The sequence below is a fragment of the Mustela erminea genome, chromosome 2 (assembly GCF_009829155.1).
Source record: "Mustela erminea isolate mMusErm1 chromosome 2, mMusErm1.Pri, whole genome shotgun sequence".
Taxonomy (NCBI): domain Eukaryota; kingdom Metazoa; phylum Chordata; class Mammalia; order Carnivora; family Mustelidae; genus Mustela; species Mustela erminea.
The window spans coordinates 125,979,299-125,996,149 of record NC_045615.1 but is presented as its reverse complement, the minus strand read 5'-3'; positions in this window follow the sequence as shown (position 1 = coordinate 125,996,149).

Genomic DNA, 16,851 nt, shown 5'->3' with positions numbered 1-16,851 from the left:
TGGTTGAGGTATTTAAATAAGTTGTGTACCAATTTTATTTTTAATTCAATGTTTATAATACACCAGAAATTACATTTTAAACTACTTATATTTCTAGCAAAAATTTTGGATGTTAACCTAAACATAAGTAATGGGATATGTATACACAAACATTAAAAAATATAGATTCAAATATATAGATAGGTAAAGATATAGATATGCGTATGTGCACACACAGAATTCTTTTGGGAATATTAAGGCATAAGAATTCTAAAAGCAATGGTTTAAAGGTTATTAAACAGTGTTATATTTCTTAGAGAATCTTAAATGGAGGTGGGAGTGTGGTCTATTTATCTTAATAATTTAAATGCACACTTTATGATTAGGTGAGTTTTTCAAATTAGCTTCTTCTTAATAATTACCATAAGGTTCTCAGATCAGTGAGCCGAAGTAGTATAAAATCATATTCTTATGTATCTGTAAAGTGCTGAGTTGGACCAAATTTCTGTCTTCACAAAGTAATGATATAATAAAAACTAAAATTTACACTCTAAATTGTATTTGTCTTTATGAAAAAAAGTATAAAATGAACACATTCTATGTGTTCTATTCTGAGTCTGCTTTAAAAACACTATTTGAAAAAGTCACCTTTCTTTTGTGTTGTAAAGTCTCATTAAAATTCAATTTATAAATCATACATAGAAACTATTTCTTTTTTTTTTTTAAGATTTTATTTATTTATTTGACAGAGAGAAATCACAAGTAGTTGGAGAGGCAGGCAGAGAGAGAGAGAGGAGGAAGCAGGCTCCCTGCTGAGCAGAGAGCCCCATGCGGGACTCGGTCCCAGGACCCTGAGATCATGACCTGAGCCGAAGGCAGCGGCTTAACCCACTGAGCCACCCAGGCGCCCTAGAAACTATTTCTAAAGACAAAAATTTATTTCTTCTCAACAAAGTAGCTAGGTTTTTAAAAATCATTATTCTAATTTACTAATTATTTAATTGAATAATTATTATACTATTATATTATTTATTTTATTATTTTATTTTATTCTATTTTAGTGGCAAGAACACTTAACATCAGATAAATCATTTTAAAACCCTAAGTGTTTAATATATTGTTGTTGACTATAGATATAATGCTGTCCAGCAGATTTCTAGGGTTTATTCATTTTGCTTAACTGAATTTTTTTTTTTTTTAATTTATTTGACAGAGAGAGAGATCACAAGTAGGCAGAGAGGGTAGGCAGACAGAGAGGAGGAAGCAGGCTCCCTGCTGAGCAGAGAGCCCAATGTGGGGGCTCAATTCCAGGACCCTGAGATCATGACGTGAGCCGAAGGCAGAGGCTTTAACACACTGAGCCACCCAGGTGCCCCATGCTTAACTGAATCTTTATGCCCCTCGAGTATTAGCTCTGTATTTCCCCCTGGCAGCTGCTATTCCATTCTTTGATTTTGAATTTGGCTATTGTAGTTACCTCATATAAGTGGAATCATGCAGTATTTGTTTCTCTATACCTATTTCACTTAGCATGATGTCCTTGGGGTTCATTCAGATTGTCACATATTGCAGAATTTCTTTCTTTTTTTAAAGCTGAATAGTATTCCATCATATGTATGTAACACATTTTCTCTACCTATTAATGGGTATTTAGGCTGTTTCCTTATCTTGGCTATTGTGATCCGTGCTACAATGAACACTGAAGTGCTAATTGATATCTCTTTAAGATCCCAGTTCCAATTATTTCAGCCAAATACCAAGAAGTAGGATTGTTGGATCATAATGTAGCATATTTATTTATTTATTTATTTTTAAAGATTTTATTCATTTATTTGACAGAGATCATAAGTAGGCAGAGAGGCAGGCAGAGAGAGAAGGGATAGCAGGCTCCCCGCTGAGCAGAGAGCCCGATGCGGGGCTCGATCCCAGGACCCTGAGACCATGACCTGAGCCGAAGGCAGAGACATAACCCACTGAGCCACCCAGGCACCCCTGTAGTTTTATTTTTAGTTTTTGACAAACTAGTGTCTGTATCAGCTGCACCATTTGCATTCCCACCACCATTTTTGCAAGTGTTCCACATTCTTTCCAACACTTGTCTTTTGTTTCTTTAATGATAGCCATCATGACAGGCGTGAGGTGATATCTCACTGTGGTTTTGATTTGCATGTTCATGATGATCAATAATGCTGAGCTTTAAAATATACCTCTTGGACACTGTATGTTCTTTGGAAGAGTGTCTATTCAAGTCAATAGCTCATTTTTCTTTTTCTTTTTCTTTTTTTTTTTCCCTAAAGATTTTATTTATTTATTTGAGAGACAGAGATCACATGTAGGCAGAGAGGCAGAGAGATAGAGAGAGAGATGGGGAAGCAGGCTCCCTGCTGAGCAGAGAGCCCAATGTGAAGCTCGATCCCAGCACTCTGGAATCATGACCTGAGCTGAAGGCAGAGGCTTTAACCCAGTGAGCCACCCAGGTGCCCCAAGAGCTCATTTTTCAATTAGGTTATTAGATTTTTTATTTTTTGTTTTGTTTTGTTTTTATGTTTTAACCATTGAGTTGTAGGAGTTCTTTATGTATTTTGGACATGAATCCCTTATTACGTGTATGGTTTACAAATATTTTCTCCTAATTCATATGTTGCCTTTCATTCTACTGAGTGTTTGTTTTCCTGTGCAATAGCTTTTTGTCTGATGTATTCCTACTTATTTATTTTGTTTTTTGTTGACTATGCTTTGATATAGTGTCCAATGTTAATTTCTAGGAATTTTACAGTTTCAGGTTTTGAGGTCTGTAATTAATTTTGAGTTGATTTTTTGATATGGTATAAGTGAGGGCTCAGTTTCTTTCTTCTGCATCTTGGATATCCATTTTTCCTGACACCATTTGTTGAAGCAACTGTTGTTTCCCCCATTGTGCATTCTTGGTACACTTGCGGAAGATCAGCTGACTGTGGACTGTGTGGGTTTATTTCTGGGCTCTCTATTCTGTTTTACTGGTGTATTTGTCTGATTTTGTACCAGTATTATATTATTTTAATTACTGTGCTTTTGTAATAAATTTTTAAACCAGGAAGTGTGATGACTCTAGCTTTGTTCTTCCTTTTCAAGATTGATTTTGGTTTTTTGGTCTTTTGAGATTCCGCATGAATTTTAGAATTATTTTTTCTATCTGTAAAAACTGCCAGTGAGATTTTGAAAGGGATTACCTTCAGTTTGTATATGACACTTGGCAGTAGGGACATTTTGACAATATTAATATTCCAAACTATGAACATGTGATATCTTTTCATTTATTTGTATCTTAATTTCTTTTATCATAGTTTATTGTTAGTATTGTAGAAATGCATCTAATTTTTAAATGTCAAACTCATATCCTACAACTTTATTTAATTTATTAGTTCTAACATAATATATATTGTGTCATCTATAAACATGGACAGTTTTATTTCTGCCTTTCTGATTTGGATGCCTTTTATTCTTTGTCTTGACTTGTTGCTATGACTGGACTTCCAGCACTATGTTTAATAGAAGGGGTGAAAATGGACATTCTCTCATTGTTCCTGATTTTAGAGGAAAAGTTTTCAGATTTTTACCATTGAATATGATGTCAGCTATGGGTTTTTCATATATGATCTTTATTATGTTGATATAATTCCCTCTATTCCTAGTGTGTGGAGTTTTTGTTAAATTGGTTGTTGAATCTTGTCAAAGTCTTTTTACCATCTTTTGAGAGAATCATGCAGTTTATAACCTTTTATTCTATAAATGTAGTATATCACATTAATTGATTTTTGCATGTTGAACCATTTTTGCATTCCAGGGATAAATCCCACTTGGACCTGGTAAACAGTACTTTTAATGTTTTCTTGGATTTGAGAATTTGACTTGTCTATTAATCAGAAATAATGGCCTGTAATTTTCTTTGTCTGGCTCTGGCATCAGTATAGTTCTCACTTCATAAAATTAGTTTGGATGCATTTACTCCTCCTCAAGTTTTCAGAGAAACTTGAGAGGGATTGGTAATAAGTTTCTTTAAAATGCTTGGTAGCATTCACCACTGAAGTCACTTGACCTTTGGCTTTTCTTTGAGATTTTTGTTTGCTGATTCAATATTCACACTAGATCTGTTCATATGTCCTATTTCTTCATGATTTCGTCTTGGTACATTGTATATTTCTAGGAATCTATCTATTTCTTTTAGATGTCCTCCTTGCTTGGCATATAATTATTCATGAGTGTCTTCTATGATCATTTTAGTTTTTGTGGTATCTGTTCTAATATCTTATTTTTTATTTCTGATTTTATTAGACTATTTTCTTTTATTTCTTTAATCTAGCTAAAGGTTTGTTAATTTTATCTTTTCAGAGAACAACACAGTTTTGCTCACTTTTTCTATTCTTCTATTTTCTTTCTGAAATAATCTTTGTTATTTCCTAATGCCCGCTAACTTTAGAACTTTGTTTTTATTTTCCTACTTCCTTCAAATGTGAAACATAGATAGCTTATTTGAATTCTTTTAAATTTGTGTTTTCTTTTATAAACTTCCTCCTTCTCCTCCTACTTTTTTGCAGTGTAAAATTAGTTTTTTTTAGTTTCAGGTATATAATTTAGTGATTTATTACTTAGATATAACACCCAGTGCTCATCACAAGTGACCCCCTTAATAACCTGAAATTTCTTAGTACTCTTTTTGCTGGATCCCATAAATTTTGGTATGTTGTGCTTTAATTTGTTTGTCTTGAGGTGTTTTCTAATTTCTTTTTAGATTTCTCCTTTGGACCAATAGTTGTACAAAATTGTGTTGTTTAATGTCCACATATTTGTGCATTTTCCAGTTTTTATTCAGGAGTTGATTGCTAGTTCTTTTTCATCATAGCCAGAAAAGATACTTTGTATGATGGCAGTCTTATTAAATTTACTAAAACCTGTTTTTGTGAGTTAACTTGTGATCTATTGTGCATAAGATCTTTCAGAACAATGTGTATTCTGCTGTTGTTGAGTATATTATCTTGTGTTTATTAGGTTAATTTGCTATAGTATAATTCAAGTCTTCTTTATCCTTATTGATCTTCTGTCTCAATGTTCTATCAATTATTGAAGTAGGATATTGAAGTCTCCCATTATTGCATTGCCTTTTCTCTTTTCAGCTGTATCAATACACTTTATATATTTAAGTCCTCTGATGGTGGGTACATATATATTTATAATTGTTAAATATTATCAGTGGGTTGACTCTTTTGTCATTGTGTAATATCCTTTTTTTTGTCTGGGAGTTTTGGTTTAAAGTCTATTTTTTTTTTTAAATATAAGTGCAGTCATTCCTGATCTCTTTTGATTACTATTTGTATAGTAATCTTTTCCTTCCCTTCACTCTCAGGCTCCATGTGTTTTTAAATCTAAATTGAGTTTTTTATTGGTGGCATATAGTTGGCTCTTGTTTGTTTATTCATTCAGCCATCTTATGTCTTGGTTGGAGAGTTTAATCCATTTACATTTAAAATAATTATTGATAATGAAGGAATTACTATTAAAACTTTGTCAGTTTACTTTACTATGGTAGTTCTGGGTCTTTCTGTTTGTTTGTTTGCCTTATTTCTGCCCTTTTCTCTCTTGAAGTCTTCTTTGCATTTGTTGATTTCTTTTGTATTGACATACTTAGTTCCTTTTACTTTTTCTTTTCTGTAACTTCTATAGGTATATATTCCTAAGTGCTTACATTAAATATATTGTAATTATAACATTTGATTTTAAGCTGACAAGTTTAATCACATATAAAAACACTACACTTTTGTTTGTCCACCTTCATACTTTATGTTATTGTCATGATATAATTATTCATAGTTTGCTTTTTTAAGATTTTTTAAATTTTTATTTCTTTGAGAGAGAGAGAAAAAAACACATGCATGAGTGGGCAAAGAGGCAGAGGGAGAGGGAGTAGGAGAAGCAGACTCCCCGCTGAGCATGGAACACAAAGCAGAGCTCTATCCCAGGACCCTGACGTCATGACCTGAGCTAACGTCAGACACTTAACCCACTGAACACCTCAAAAGTTTGCATTTTTTAGTATTTTTTAAAATTTATATTTATTTTAATACTTTTCTCTTTTAGCTTTTTTAAAATTTAATTTAATTTTCTTTTCTTCAGTATTCCAAAATTCATTGTTTATGCACCACACCCAGTGCTCCATGCTATACGTGCCCTCCTTAATATGCACTACCAGGCTCACCAAAAGTCCCACTCCCCCCTCCAAAACCCCCAATTTGTTTTTCAGAGACCACAGACTCTCACGGTTTGTTTCCCCTTCTGATTTCCCCCAACTCACTTCTCCTCTCCATCTTCCAGTGTCCTCCATGCTATTATTTATGCTCCACAACTAAGTGAAGCCATATGATAATTGCCTCTCTTTGCTTGACTTATTTCACTCAGCATAATATCTTCCATAATGTTGATATAAAAGTTCAGTATTCATCCTTTCTGATGGAGGCATAATACTCCATTGTATATATATACTATATCTCTTTTTCCATTCCTCTGTTGAAGGCATCTTGATTCTTTCCATGTTTGGTGACTGTGGCCTTGCTGCTATGAATACTGGGGTACAGGTGGTCCTTCTTTTCATTATATCTCTATTTTAGGGGTAAATACCCAGTAGTGCAATGACAGGGTCATTGGATAGGTCTATTTTTAATTTCTTAAGGAATCTCCACACTGTTTTCCAAAGTGGCTGCACCAACTTGCATTCCCACCAACAGTGTAAGAGGGTTCCCCTTCCTCCACATCCTCTCCAACACTTGTTGTTTCCTGTCTCGTTAATTTTGGCCATTCTAACTTGTGTAATGTGGTACCTCAGAGTGGTTTTTTTTAATTTTATTTATTTATTTGACAGACAGAGATCACAAGTAGGCAGAGAGGCAGGCAGAGAGAGAGAAAGAGAGGGAAGCAGGCTCCACGCTGAGTGGAGAGCCCGATGCGGGGCTCGATCCCAGGACCCTGAGACCATGACCTGAGCCGAAGGCAGAGGCTTAACCCACTGAGCCACCCAGGCGTCCCCCTCAATGTGGTTTTGATTTTAATCTCTCTGATGGCTAATGATGATGGCTAATGATGATGAATATTTTTTCATGTGTTTATTAGCCATTTGTATGTCTTCTTTGGAGAAGTGTCTGTACATGTCTTCTGCTCATTTTTTGATGGGGTTATCTGTTTGGTGTATTTGAGGAATTCTTTATAGATCTTGAGTATCAGCCCTTTGTTTGTAGTATCATTTGCAAATATCTTCTCCCATTCTGTGGTTGCCTTTTTTTTGTTGTTGACTATTTCCTTTGCTGTGCAGAAACTGTTGATCTTTATGAAGTCCCAAAAGTTCATTTTCACATTTTTTCCTTTGCCTTTGGGGACATGTCTTGAAAGAAGTTGCTGTGGCCCATGTCGAAGAGGTTACTGCCTATTTTCTCCTCTAGGATTTTGATAGATTCCTGCCTCACATTGAGGATTTTATCCATTTTGAGTTTATCTTTGTGTATGGTGTAATAGAATGGTCGAGTTTCATTCTTCTACATATAACTGCCCAATTTTCCTAGCACCAAATATTGAAGAGATTTTCTTTTTTCCACTGTATATTTTTTCCTGCTTTGTCAAGGATTATTTGACCATAGAGTTGAGGGTCCGTATCTGGACTCTCATCTGTTCCACCAGTTTATGTGTCTGCTTTTGTGCCAGTACCATGCTGTCTTGGTGATCACAGGTTTGTAGTAAAGCTTGAAATCAGGCAACATGATGCCCCCAGTTTTGTTTTTCTTCTTTAATATTTTCTTAGCAATTCAGGGTCTCTTCTTGTTCTGTACAAATTTTAGGATTATTTGTTCCAGCTCTTTGAAAAATGCTCGTGGAATTTTGATTGGGATGGCATTGAAAGTATAGATTGCTCTAGGCAGTATAGACATTTTAACAAAGTTTATTCTTCCTATCCATGATCATGAAATGGTCTTCCATCTTTTTGTGTCTTCTTCAATTTTTTTCATGAATGTTCTATAGTTCCTTGAGTACAGATCCTTTACTCCTTTGGTTAGGTTTATCCCAAGGTATCTTATGGTTCTTTGTTCTATAGTAAATGGAATTGATTCTCTAATTTCCCTTCTATATTTTATTGGTTAGTGTATAAAAAAGCAACTGATTTTTGTACAATGATTTTGTATCCTGCCACATTACTGAATTGCTGTATGAGTTCTAGTAGTTCAGGGTGGAGTCTTTTGGGTTTTCCATATAAAGTATCATGTCATCTGTGAACAGAGAGAGTTTGACTTCTTCATTGCCAATTTGAATACATTTTATTTCTTTTTGTTGTTTGATTGCTGTTGCTTGGACTTCTAGTACTATGTTGAACAAGAATGGTGAGAGTGGGCATCCTTGTCATGTTCCTTATCTCAAAGGGAACTCTATCAGCTTTTCCCCATTGAGAACGATACTTGCTGTGGGTTTTTCATACATGGATCTTATGAAGTTGAGGAATGTTCCCTCCTATCTCTATACTTTGAATCATTTTAATCAGAAATAGATACTATGTCTTGTCAAATGCTTTTTCTGCATCAATTGAGAGGACTATGTGGTTCTTCTCTCTTCTCTTTTTGATTTGTTCTATCACATTGATTGATTTGCAAATGTTGAACCACCCTGGAATCCCATGGATAAAGCGAACCTGGTCATGGTGGATAATCTTTTTAATGTACTGTTGTATCCTATTAGCTAGGATCTTGCTGAGAATCTTGGCATCCATATTCATCAGAGATATGGGTCTGAAATTCTCCTTTTTGGTGGGGTCTTTGCCTGGTTTGGGTATAAGGGTAATGCTGGCTTCACAAAAAGAGTCTGGAAGTTTTCGTTCTGTTTCTATTTTTTGAAACAGCCTCAGGAGAATAGATATTATTTATTTGAATGTTTGGTACAATTCTCCAATGATTCTGTAAATTCCTGGGCTCTTGATTTTTGGGAGGTTTTTGATCACTGCTTCAATGTCATTACTAGACATTGGTCTATTCAGGTTATCAATTTCTTCCTGATTCAGTTTTGGAAGTTCATGGGTTTCCAGGAATGCATCTGTTTCATCTAGGTTGCTTAACTTATTGGCATATAACAGTTGATAATAATTTCTGATGATTGTTTCTATTTCCTTGGTGTTAATTGTGATCTCTCCCTTTTCATTTATATTAATTTGGGCCCTCTCTCTTTTCTTTTGGATTAGTTTGGCCATTAGTTTATCGATCTTATTGATTCTTTCAAAAAATCAGTTTTCAATTTCATTGATGTGTTCTATTGTATCTTTAATTTCTATCTCATTGAACTCTGCTCTAATCTTGGTTATTTCCCTTCTTGTGTGTAGGGCTGACCTCTGCTGAGCAGAGAGCCTGATGCAGGGCTTGATCCTCATGATGACCTCAGCTGAAGGCAGAGGCTTAACCATTGAGCCACCCAGGTGTCCCTAGATCACTAATTCTATCTTCTGCCTCAGTTACCCTAGCTGTTAGAGCATTTAGATAAGAATAGATCTTATTGATAGCATTTTTAACTTCTTCACAGGCAGCTTTTACTTCTGCCCTTAGAGATTCTATGTTGTCACTAATGGTTTTCTCCAACCTAGCCATTGCCTGGATAACGGTTACCTTGGTTTCCCTTTCTGACATACTCTTTATGCCCATATCCAATAGTTCTGATGGAGAGGGAACAGTCTGATTTTTTCCTCTGTTGGGTGTTCCTCCTCCTATTCATTTTGGTGAGAGTTGGTTGAGGGGATGTACAGCTGAATATATCAACCATGATCCAGGCCAGGTGCACCCTGGAACACTTCTGAGCAATAGGAAGTCACCACTCTACACTGGTGTCCTCTGCCCCCAAGAGATCCACAAGTGCATATTCCTACATCTCAGATTTATTTCGTGGGTTCTCAGAGTCTTCTGGTAGTTAATTAGCTCATAATAAAAGATTGCAACAGGGTCCCCTACCTCTCTGCTGTATTGCCCTCCCCCCTCTTGTCTTTTAACTTTTTTGTAAAAATGAAAAGTAACTTACCCCCTACTATTGTAGTAATACACTGTTCTGTATCTGTCCACCTACCTTTACCAACAATTTTCATACTAAATGATAACATAAGTTAGTATGCAACAATTTTCATACTAACTTACGTTACCATTTTGCTGTTTAGTGCCCTTTCATTTCAACTAGAAAAACTCTCTTTAGCATTCCTTGTAAAACAAGTCAAGTAGCTACTTCAACTTTTGTTTATCTGGAGAAGTTTTCTCCTATCTTTCATATTAGAAGTAATACTCTTCAATGACTTTTTTTTTTCTTTTAGTACTTTGAATATATCATCCCACTCCCTTTGAACTACAAGTTTTTTGTTGATAAATTCACTGATAGTCTTATGGCAGGGGGTGGGGTGTGGGCAGGTGGGCGGGGAGGGGTTGTCCTTTGACATGGTACATTGCTTTTCCTTAATGTGTCCAACACTCTCTCTTTGTCTTTGACTTCTGAAAACTTGATTATGATATGTCTGTGTTAGTCTATTCAGGCAGCTATAACAGAATACCATAGACATAGATGAGGTGGATATAAATAGAAATTTATTTCTCACATTCCTGGTATCTGGGAAGTCCAAGATAAATGTGTCAACATATTCAGTGTCTGGTGAGAACCCACTTTCTGTTTCATAGACAGGTATCTTTTCCCTGTCTTTACATGGTGGAATGGACAAAAAAGCTTTCTGGAGTCTTTTTTATAAGGACACTATTTCCACTTATGAAGGTTACACTATCAGGGTGTAAGGATCCTTAAAAGCCCCACCTCCATATATCATCAATTTGGGGAGATTAGGTTTCAATATATGAATTGGAATGGGGTACATATTCAGTCTGTAACAATGTCTCATTGTAGATGTCTTTGTTTTTTGTTTTTTTCTTATTCACTGTCTTTTTGGTTTCTTAAATATGGATGTCCATTCCTTTCTTCAGATTTGTGAAGATTTCAGCCATTATTTCTTTGAGTAAGCTTTGTGGACCTCTCTCTTTCTCTTCATCTCTTATACTTCTGAGATTTATTGAGACTTATAGGTCTAATGGGAAAAGATATATAGATTACCATGAACCCTATACTTATACAAAGAAAGTGCTTATAATAGTATAAATAGAATGAGAATATATTTAAGTTATGTTGTTGTTGTTGTTTTAACATAACTAGTCCCTGAGAAGAGTATTTAAAGTATTTTTTTCTGCTGAAATTATATCTCTGTTAACTTCTTATGTTGCCACAGACTTAGAAATGACAATAGAGACAGGAATTCATTTATATACAAAATATAATGTACTCTTGCCTCTAATTTTTTTTCTAGCAAACACAATAGAGACCACTGAATAGTGAAAAGTATTTTTAGTTTTCTTACAGGATGGTCTACATTGGTTTGTAGTTTATCTCCCTTGTCTTTCTAAAGCTATATGACTTCTCTAGGCATGTATAATGAGTTAGCAAAGTCATCTGTGGAGATTTAAATTTTTACATGAAAGTTCCAGTACCAGAAGACAAAAATTAATGGTCAATAAAACAATACCATAAAATTGACTTTATTCATGATAAAAATATTCATTGACCAACTTTTCTTGATGAAAAACAATGATTAGGATCACAAAGGCATAGTTATAACCATCTTAGAACTTACACTGTCATGAATCTTTAATCAAATAAGCAGATTGATATATGATGCTCAGTGTGATAAAGGATATAAAGAAAATCAACAAACTACTATATAGAATTAGTTCAGAAGGAAGATGGAGTTAGTACAGAGTAACAGCATATACAGAAGCTCTGAGATAAGAGATTGCATTCAGTGTCTGAGGAACTAGAATTATTTCAGTGTGTCTGGAAGTTGTAGGAACAGTTGTGCAAATATAAATATATAGAGTTAGACAGTGGATATGTCATGTAGGACCATATAGAAATTTGGACATGTCATGTAGGACCATATAGAAATTTGGACTGTTTTATCAGAACCATGGAAAGAAAGGTTAAGAACATTGGGAGGTAGAAGATGACATTATCAGAGTTGCATTTATAGATACTGGTTTAGGGGTGAGTGTAGGAACATTAGTCCATAGATATTATTAACTGTCTGGGTGAGAGATGACACTATTTGGGCATATGTTGGTGTGTGGGGGGAAAAATGGTAGGCAGTGGATAGAATTAAAGAATTAAAACTTGCAATAATTTTTCACAATTTAAATATGAATCATTGAGAAATAAGAAATCAAAAAGGATTTTTTTTATTTCTACTATAAGTAGCTAAATGAATTATGAAGATAAGTACTTTCTCCCTGACACCTTCAAAATATAAACTACATCCTAATAGTATGAGACATACTCTTTTTCTTTAATTTTTTAAGATTTTATTTATTTATTTGTCAGAGAGAAAGAACACACAAGCAGGGGGAGCAGCAGGCAGAGGGAGAAACAGAATCCCAGCTGAACAAGGAGCCCAATATGGGATATAGCCCAGGACCCTGGGATCATGACCTGATTGGAAGGCAGCTGCTTAACCAGCTGAGCCACCCAGACAACCCAAGGATACTTTTTTTTTTTTTTCTAATTACAAGGTAAAATATTAGCTGCAATGATTTGTTAGGAAACGACAACCTCCCCAGCATGTTTATTTATTTTTAAGCATATTACATGATTGCGACATATATCCTGGGTTTTTATAATTCATGTTGAGCTTTAGAGTAATAAGGAATCTGGCTCATGGTTAAAACCTATGTGGGATTTTTCAAGTCGTGCTATATATAATTACAAATGTTTCATCTGTCAGGTCTCAGTGAGGAAAGCTGTCCTCCCACCAGACTGGTGCACAGCCAATGCACTGCAATCTCTGAACAAAGCCACAGTCAAGGACTAGCCAATTCTGGCGGGTCATGCTCTTATGCCTTCTTAGCTTAGACATCTGCATTCCCCAGTCTCTTTATCTGGGGCCTTTGGCAGATATCCTCTTTGGGCACCTCTGCCAAGGTCTATTTATGATAAAAGGAGGGGAAACCTTGATCACATTTATTTTTTTCACTCTGTTTCAATATCCAGTACTTTCCCACTCTCAACATTTCTCACTTACCCCCAACCACCGTCCAGAGTTCAGGAAACCACTGGAAATTTTTGCTGGGGGAATCCCTCAACAAAATAAGATGCAGATCCAACACATCTATGTTGATCCATCAGACCCTTAAGTTGTGTACCATTCCATGGGAAAAATGAAATGGGGATATAAAACTTTTTCTGGTTTGGATCCCTTGCCTTACTTTTTTTATGATTACACGTTTCAGTATTACTTTCATTTTGGCTCATTATTGTTTTAATTGGCTGTACTAGTGGCTCAGCTCTCTTTCTGGCTAAGCTAAGTTCCTGAATATTAGCTTATGCACACTGTTTTGTGATAGTTTACATATAATATTCTGTTTAAGTTAAATATGATAATTAATAATAGATTAATTAATAATTAATAATAATATCTGCACCTCCAGAATATATGGAATCATGAAAAGGGGAAAAACACCCCAATATACAAGCTATACTGAATTTTCAAAACTATTGCTTTTTGGAAGAGAGCTGCATTTTTGGACAAAATATGTCATTCTATGTGAAAAAATTTATGTCTAATATATACATTAAAATGAAACTTCAAAGAAAAATATTTAAGAATATTTTTTATTTATTTATTTTGTTTAATAGGTTTTTTTAAGATTTTATTTAATTATTTGACAGAGACAGAGAGAAAGATCACAAGTAGGCAGAGAGGCAGGCAGAGAGACAGGGAGTTGGGGGGTGGCGGGGAGCAGGCTCCCTGCTGAGCAGAGAGCCTGATGCGGGGCTCAATCCCAGAACCTTGAGATCATGACCTGAGCCAAAGGCAGAGGCTTAACCCACTGAGCCATCCAGATGCCCCTTTAATAATAGTTTTAAGTAAGGCATTAAATTGAGTTTTTTAGCAACCATTTATTGCCAAGTATTCTTTTTATTTTATTCTATTTTATTTTTTTCAATGTTCCAAGATTCACTGTTTATGCACCCAGTGCTCCAGGCAATACCTGCCCTCCTTAATACCCACCACCAGGCTCACCTAACCCCCTACCCTCCTTCCCTCCAAAACCTTCAGTTTGCACCTCAGAGTCTACAGTCTCTCATGGTTCATCTCCCCCTCTGACTTCCCCCAATTCACTTTTACTTTCCTTCTAATGCCCACCATGTTATTCCTTATGCTCCACAAGTAAGTGAAACTATATCATAATTGACTGTCTCTGCTTGATTTATTTCACTGAGTATAATCTCCTCCAGTGATTTTTTTTTATTTTTTTATTTTTTATAAACATATAATATAATTTTATCCCCAGGGGCAGTGAAATTATTTTTAAAGATTTATTTATTTGAGAGAGAGAGAGACGCACACAGAAGGAGATGGGGAAACAGACTCCCTACCAAGCAGGGAGTCTGACGCAGGGCTCAAACCTAGGACCTGAGGATCATGACATAAGCTGAAGGCAGACACTTAGATTGAGCCACTCAGGAGCCCCTTTATGAATCATTTTTTTATAAAACTCCTTGGAAAACTGTTATCCATGCAGTTAAAGGGCCATATTTCCTAATGGCTGCTGTATAGTACATAAATATGTGTTAATGTGTGTGTGTATACATAGGTGTATATCTGTGTGTATGTATGCGTATATTTATATATACAAATATATTATTGATTCTAATAAATGACCAGAGAGAGACCTGTTGCTTCAAATGGATAATTGATCCTGACCCCTCAATTTCTTTGTCTATGTTTGGCTTTTCCCACCTGGCTTCTTGGAAAATTTAATTTGTGTGCTGCATGGGTTTGATTCCATTACAACATTTTTACTGAGTTTCTCTTTTTCAGTGCCATTTTCTCATAGTTGTTATGATTGCAGTTTGTGGTGAATTTTCCCTCTTTGTGTTCTATTTTGCATTTCCCTAAGGCAGTGAGTCATTCTGGAAGTGTTGTATAATTTGTTTTGTTCAGCAGCTTCCTTGCCATGCATGTACTGTGTATTTAGCTTCTTTCAACTCTCCTTCCAAATGTTGCTTTCTTTTGGAATTCACTTCCACCTCCTTCATTCAGTTCACTGTTTGATGGCTGAGCCTAGGATCTTTTTCTGTTTTATTCATTGTTATGTTCCACATACATAGAAGAGTACCTGACACATAATATGTGTTCAGTAAATACATGTTGAAGCCATGAATTAAAGTGAAACTTTCCTTCCTGCTTTAATTTTCCCCTTTGCCTTATGATGGCTTACTAAAAGATAACTATTACTTGGTCAAAACTCTTGAATTTCTCTATTTACGTCATTGCCCTTGGTAGTTCTCTAAATGCACTGTAGTTTTCTGTGCCTTTGCTATTAAACCAATAAAGGAAACTTTAATTATAACTCAATAAAAAATAAATAAATAATGGCAACTTCAATTATGTTTTTAATTTTGAATTAAAGAGTTAAAATTAAAAACAGTTGATTAAACATATTTTTGTTATTTAATATATGAAATATGCTTTATAATTTCCAACACAGTGCATTGCTCTCTAACTTTGTTCCTTATCACTTTCATAACACCATTATAATTCAAAAATGTTTGGTTTTGATTTATTCTCACCTCTTTAAAGACCTGATTATCCCAACAGAATTATAAATCCCAGGAAAAAATTGGAATAGCATGAACACACATTCATTTAAAAATTGTGAAGCAAAGTATTTTTTCATCTATGGCTTAAGTTAAACATATATGCATATAAACACTATATACATCTTAATATTTCTGTGGTTTAGATATTAGGATGTCTTTATACCTTCTTAATAAAGAATTACCTATTCTCCTTTTATTTTTTTAAAGATTTTATTTATTTATTTGACAGACAGAGATCACAAGTAGGCAGAGAGAGGGAGGAAGCAGGCTTCCTGCTGAGCAGAGAGCCCAATGCGGGGCTCAATCCCAGGACCCTGAGATCATCACCTGAGCCTAAAGCAGAGGCTTTAACCCACTGAGCCACCCAGGCACCCCAGAATTACCTATTCTCTTAATATTTATTACTATACACAAGGAGAGATACAGTTATGTTTTCTGTTTGTTTGGTTTAGTTTCTGTTTAACATGAGACCATGAGACAGAGGGGCCAGGTATAATCTCCATATGAAATGCTGTATGTCAATCTGGCCTAGGCTTACTTCTCTATACTGGACCCAATGAGTAGACAGACATAAAGTTGTTCCTTAGGTATACTGCCCTTCACAAATGACACTGCCTTTCCAAGTTAAACACAAAGAGACTTTAAGTACAAAGCTGCTTTTTAATAGTGGTAGTCAAATTTCATGAACATGGTTATATTTTAATTGATAAGATCAGCTAAACCCTTAACTCATAGGGTTTATTTTGTGGTGGAGGGAAACAGTTGAACAAAAATAAATAGATAAATTATATGACGTTCCAGATAAGAACAAATGCAATGGAGAAAAATCAGAGGGATAGTTTGTTTCTGGAACTGAAGGTGTGTGTTTGGAAGGGAATGTGATTCCCAGAAGAATGGTCATTCAACACCTTAGTGTGAAGGTCTTCTTTGAGCTAAAAAAAAAAACCAAACAAACAAAAACAACAACAACAACAAAAAAAAACTAAAGATTAACAAGTTATTTATGTGGATTTCTTGGGGTACAGGGTCATAAGCAGGGATGACTACATAATTTTGGGGAAGCAGTGTAAAATGAAAATAAGGACCTCTAAACATCAAAGAAGCTTTTCCTTTCTGATCTGTCTCAACTTGCCACGGAGTTTT